The sequence below is a fragment of the Elephas maximus genome, chromosome X (genome assembly GCF_024166365.1).
Source record: "Elephas maximus indicus isolate mEleMax1 chromosome X, mEleMax1 primary haplotype, whole genome shotgun sequence".
NCBI lineage: Eukaryota > Metazoa > Chordata > Mammalia > Proboscidea > Elephantidae > Elephas > Elephas maximus.
The window spans coordinates 52,253,310-52,260,368 of NC_064846.1; positions in this window are offsets into that span (position 1 = coordinate 52,253,310).

Genomic DNA, 7,059 nt, shown 5'->3' on the forward strand with positions numbered 1-7,059 from the left:
ATATCCAGCTCATTATTTTAATAGCTACATAATATTCCATAGGATAGAGCTATCAGAAATGTATTCAACTTATTGATGAACTTTCAAGTAGTTTTCAGATTTTATTTCTTTATAAATGATCCGTTAGTAAATATCCTTATAGGTATATCTTATGTAATAATGCTTTTATTACCTAGTCAGATTTCCACAACTGAAATTTCTGGGTCAAAGTGTATGTGCACTTCAAATTTTTAATAATCACTGCTGAAAGTGAAGAGGACTTGAAGCACTTACTAATGAAGATCAAAGACCACAGCCTTCAGTATGGATTGCACCTCAACATAAAGAAAACAAAAATCCTCACAACTGGACCAATGAGCAACATCATGATAAACGGAGAAAACATTGAAGCAGTCAAGGATTTCATTTTACTTGGATCTGCAATCAACAGCCATGGAGGCAGCAGTCAAGAAACCAAAAGACGCATTGCATTGGGCAAATCTGCTGCAAAGGACCTCTTTAAGGTGTTGAAGAGCAAGGATGTCATCTTGAAGACTAAGGTGTGCCTGACCCAAGCCATGGTATTTTCAATCGCATCATATGCATGGGAAAGCTGGACAATGAATAAGGAAGAGTGAAGAAGAATTGACGCCTTTGAACTGTGGTGTTGGTGAAGAATATTGAATATACCATGGAGTGCCAAAGGAACGAACAAATCTGTCTTGGAAGAAGTGCAGCCAGAATGCTCCTTAGAGGAAAGGATGGCGAGACTGCGTCTTACATACTTTGGACGTGTTGTCAGGAGGGATAAGTCCCTGGAGAAGGACATCATGCTTGGCAGAGTACAGGGTCAGCGGAAAAGAGGAAGACCCTCAACGAGGTGGATTGATACAGTGGCTGCAACAATGAGCTCAAGCATAACAACGATTGTGAGGATGGCTCAGGATCGGGCAGTGTTTCATTCTGTTGTGCATAGGGTCGCTATGAGTCGGAATTAACTCGACAACACCTAACTACAACAACTGCCAGATTACTTTCTAAATTGTTTTACAGAAATCACGTTCCCATTAGAAGTTCACAAGGGTTTCCATATCTCCATACCTTTGCCCCAATAGATGCCAACAATCTTTTTTTTGTTGTTTGTTTCTTTTTAAATTTGCTTTTTTGCTGTTCTTGTTGTTGTTAAATAGCAATGGGGTTTTCATGCTGCTTGCTTCGTGAAGAGCTATAAGCCTACCAGTGTTCATGCATGTCAGTTTGGCTAATTCTTCTGATTTAAAAACAAAGGCAACAATAGATGTATCCATTATTCAACTGTATGTGTTTAAATTAAAAATCATTTTGCAGGATCATAAATATTTTGATCTTTTAAGTGTATGGGTTGGGGGTGGGGAGTGGTGATGGTGGGGTTGTTACTTGCTGTACAGTCACTCTGACTCACAGTGACCTTATGCGTTGCAGAATGAGATGTTGCTGGTTCTGTACCACGTTCACGATGTTTGCTCTATCTGAGACCATTATAGTGCCTATTGTGTCAATCCATCTCATTGAGGGTTTCCCTCATTTCCACTGGCCCTATACTTTCTTTTTCTAGCATTTGGTCTTTCCTGATGATGTGTCCAAAGTAAGTGAGCCATCCTCCAGGAGCACACTGGTTGCATTTCTTCTTAGACTGATTTGTTTGTTCTGGCTGCCCACGATATATTCAATATTCTTTGCCAACAACACAGATTGAATATATCAATTCTTCTCCTGCCTTCTTTTTTGCACTATCGCATGCATATGAGGTGATTGAAAAGACCGTGGCTTAGGTCAGATGCACCTTAGCCACCAATGTGACATATTTGTTTTCAAAACCTTTAAGAGGTCTTTTGCTGCAGATTTGCCCAATGCACTATATATCGTTGGCTTATCATTCATTCTATTTTATCTAATGCTGCAGAGTTTTTGGTTTCAGCTCATTTCTCTGGTAGACTGATGAGAAGTCTTGCAACTTATACTGCCAATGTACCTGTTGTTCTTAGGTGCCATTGAGTCGCTTCCGACTCATAGCAACCCTTTGCTATGTTTGAAGCATTGTTGCAGCCACTGTGTCAATCCATCTCATCGAGGGTCTTCCTTTTTTCCACTGACCCTCTATTTTACCAAGCATGATGTCCTTCTCCAGGGACTGGTCCCTCCTGATAACATGTCCAAAGTATGTAAGACATAGCCTCCCCATCCTTGCTTCTAAGGAGCATTCTGGCTATACTTCTTCCAAAACAGATTTGTTCATTCTTCTGGCAGTCCATGGTATATTCAATATTCTTCACCAGCACCACATCACAGGTGTCAATTCTTCTTCACTCTTCCTTATCCATTGCCCAGCTTTGAAATGCATAAGAGGTAATTGAAAACACCATGGCTTAGGTCAGGTACACCTTAGTCCTCAAGGTGACATCTTTGCTTTTTAACACTTTGAAGAGGTCTTTTGCAGCAGATTTGCCCAATGTAATGTGTCATTTGGTCTTTTAACTGCTACTTCCATGGGCGTGGATTGTGGATCCAAGTAAAATGAAATCTTTGAGAACATCAATCTTTTCTCCGTTTATCATGATGCTGCCTAATAAACCTTTAAAGTTACTATTTCTGCACACTACCTGGCCAGTCCAGCATGAAAACTATCGTTTCTCTGAAGAATTTTTAAGTTATCATTATAGTAGTGTGTTTTTTATAGAGATCACTGTAGAGACTAATGGCTTACTAAGAAGATAGCCTTGGTGCTAAATTTGGGGTAAGAGAAAAAATAAGAAATATTGAATGGTTTTCCAGATGTCACTTTACAATTTCTTATCAGAAATCCCTTAGTAAAAACATCAGGACCGCCAGTTAGGGCTTTTCATGCCCATACAGCCCAGCACTATGTTTGACCCAGAGACGACTATTTGTAACAGCTTTCATGTATTAAATTTGTAAAACATGTCAGACACTGTACTAATATTTTACATTCATTATCTCATTTGAATCCTATGAGGGTACTATTAATACTTTTTGAATAAGAAAACTGAGGCTCAAGAGGATAAGTAATTCACTCAAGGCAGATTTTAACTTCAAAGCCACTATGGTCAATGGCAGGATTTGGCAAACTTTTTCCATAAAAAAGCTAGATAGTAGATATGTTTGGATTTGCAGGCCATACAGTCTCTTTCACCAATACTTCACCCACTCTGCCATTATAGCATGAAAGCAGCCATAGGCAATATGTAAACAAATGAGCATGGCTGTGTTCCAATAAAACTTTATTTATGGACAATGAAATTTGAATGTCACATAATTTTTGCATGTCAGGAATTTATTCTTCTTTTGACTTTTTTCAACCAGTAAAAAATGTGAAAACCATTCTTAGCTCATGGACTATACAAAAACAGGTGATGGGCCAGACGTGTCCTGCGGGGCCATAGTTTGCTGATCCCTGCTCTATGGCATCTGAAAGTTTGCACAGCATATCACCACATAATTAAAGGAGTTCATCAACCCCCCTACTTTTCCTAAATAATTCAACATGGTTCAGTCATTCATGCACATATCTAAGTATTTTTTTGGAGCTGTCTATTCAGTACCATATATGTACTGATTTTATCTGACACAGACTAATCCTCTTCTAAAGATCCATTCCAATATTCTAGCATTTGGTGAACAAGCCTGTATTTACTGCATTCTTTTATTATTTTTTTTAAACCTGGCTCTTCTTTACTTCACATACCATGCCAAAGGTTTTCCCTCTGTGCCAGCATTTGTTCTATAACATATTCATCCTCCAACACCTTAGGGGCATCTTGTATGCAACAATTAGTAACTCTCATAAAAATAACAAATAGGTAACTTTTTCAATATTGAGAGTGGTTTAAAGGATTATATTATTGTCAGTGATTTCAACAATGGACAGCCTTATAAAAAAAGCTCTTAAACATTGCAGTACATTCCAAGAAATGCTCTTTTATTTTTCTTCCCTGATCCCGTTAACACTACACTTTTGCAGTATATCCCTCAATATGGAAACAATGAGATTCATGAAAGCAAAGGTCTTGCTCACCAGTGCCCAGCACAGTGCCTGTCACAGAGTAGGTGCTCACTTGTTGAATGTCTAAATCATTCAGTATTAACCATCCCCCCTCATTCAGATAACAGAGCACACAGGGCATAAAGCTAAGCCCACAGGTTAGCTGGAAGATGCATACACCCGTTAGAAATCATGTATTATGACGACTTTGGTGAGTCACAGCATAATTAACAGTTCCTCAACATGCTATAAAAGAGCCCTGTGGTACAATGGTTAAGTACTTGGCTGCTAACCGAAAGACTTGTGGTTCGAACCCACCAGTTGTTCCACAGGAGAAAGAGCTGGTGATCTGCTCTCATAAAGATTACAGCCTAGAAACCCCTGTGGGGCAGTTCTGCTCTGCCACTTGGGGTCACTATGAGGTGAAATCAACTTAACAGCACCTAACAACAACAGAATGCTATAAGATCAGGGATTTTCTGAAGTTTGAGGAGGGAGAAAAAACAGAAGGTGTTTTCTAGGCTTTTTCATCAGAGGGATTCTTGGTAGACCGGGAAATGGTTTACCAAGAGAATGCACTGTCTCATCATCCACAACTTGCCGTGATTGATGGGGTGGAGGATCTGTGGGCTTAGCTTTATGCCCTTGTGCTCGTGGAGGGGGGGAGAGGTTAATAAGACCTAATTCGTGGGTGTAGTTTCCATGTGAGTCTTTTAGTTTTTGCCGTGTTCCAGAATTGCTGGCTCTAGCATTAACCATGATCAACTCTATGGTGGAAATATGTCTTAAATCATAAGATAGGCAGAGAGAGTGTGCATGAAACAGTACAAACCTCTCTTCACTATCTTGAAAATAGTTCAAAGCGTATGTCTTACTAGTGATGGTGTATCAGAAGTGTCTGCCAACTTAGAAAAGATTTGCAAAGGGAAATGAAAATAAGTAGGGAGTGAGCAAAGGTTATCATTTCAGTGTGAAAAATAAGGAAGTTATCTGTCTTATCTACAGGCAATGATGGACCAAGGCAAGTAGAAAAAGGTCATTGAATTACATTTGACTTCTTTGAAAAGAAGTGGAATTAATTCATTTAAGGAATATTTATGAAACACCTGCTGTGTGCCAAATAGACAAATAAAATAATTGTGTCTTTGACAAGTTCTAGGAAAAAAATAAACAGGGTTCAAGAAAGAGAAAATTATAAAGGAGACTGACTGTCCTTTTATAAGGTAGGCAGATAAAGCTTCAATGAGGAGGTGACATTTAGCTGAGAATGCAAACTTCCAGTCATACTTCCTGCTTCATTTTGTCCTACTTTAAGTCCCTCTCTTTTTACTGGGGTGAGAAGAAGCTTTTCTAAAAGAGATTTTCTTCCATTAAGAGAATAATCTCCCTAGGACATTAAAGAGCAGTTAGTTAGGCTCTGTGAAGAAAGGAGCTGACATTTATTGAACATTTGCCCTGAACTAGGCCCTTTACATCCACCACGTGTCTGTCAGTTTGTTGTACTGTGGCGGCTCATGTGTTTCTGTGATACTGGAAGCTTTGCCACTGATACTTCAAATACTAGCAGGGTCACCCTTGGTGGACAGGTTTCAGCAGAGCTTCAGACTAAGACAGACTAGGAAGAAGAACCTCACAGTCTACTTCTGAAAAAAATGACCAATGAAAACCTTATGAATAGCAGCAGAACACTGATATAGTACAGGAAGATGAGCCCCTCAGGTTTGAAGGCATTCAAAAGACAACTGTGGAAGGGCTGCCTCCCCAAATTAGAGCTGACCTTAATGATGTGGATAGGGTCAAGCTTTCGGGACCTTCATTTGCCGATGTGGCATGATTCAAAATGAGAACAAACAGCTGCAAACATCCATTAATAATCAGAACATGGAATGTAAGTAGTATGGATCTAGAAAAATAGGAAGTCCTCAAAAATTAATAGGAATGCATAAAGATCAATATCCTAGGCATTAATGAGCTGAAATGAACTGGTACTGCCATTTTAAATCAGGCAATCATATGGTCTACTATGCTGCGAATGCCAAATTGAAGAGGAATGGCATCTCATTCATAGTAAAAAAAAGAATTTTTCAAGATCTATCCTGAAGTACAACACTGTCGGTGATAGGATAATATCCACAAGCCTACAAGGAAAACCAGTTAATACGACTATTATTCAAATTTATGCACCAACCACTAGTGCCAAAGATGAGGAAATAGAAGATTTTTACCAACTTCTGCAGTCCGAAATTGATCAGACATGCAATCAAGATGCATTGATAATTACTGGTGATTTGAACGCGAAAGTTAGAAATGAAGGAGGATTGGTATTCCGAAAATATGGTCTTGGTGATAGAAATGACACTGGAGACTGCATGATCTAATTTTGCCAGACCAATGACTTCCTCATTGCAAATATCTTTTTTCACCCGCATAAACACTGACTCTACATGCAGACCTTGCCAGATGGAATATACAGGAATCACCTCGACTACATCTGTGGAGAGATAATGGAAAAGCTCAATATTATCAGTCAGAACAAGGCCAGGGGATGGCCATGGATCGGATCATCAATTGCTCATATGCAAGTTCAAGTTGAACTGAAGAAAAAAAGAAGTTCACGAGAGCCAAAGTATGACCTTGAGTATATCCCACCTGAATTTAGAGACCATCTCGAGAACAGATTTGACTCATTGAACACTAATGACTGAAGACCAGGTGAGTTGTGGAATGATATCAAGGACATCATATATGAAGAAAGTAAAAAGTCATTAAAAAGACAGAAAAGAAAGAAAAGACCAAAGTGGATGTCAGAAGGGACTCTGAAAATTGCTCTTGAACATAGAGTAGCTAAAGGGAGAGGAAGAAATAATGAAGTAAAAGAGCCGAAGAGAAGATTTCAAAGGGAGACTTGAGAAGACAAGCCTCTAGTTACAATATCGAAGGATTCTACGGGGGAAAACATTGAATGATGCAGGAAGCATCACAATAAGACGGGAGGGATACACAGAATCACTGTACCAAAAAGAATTTGTTGACATTCAACC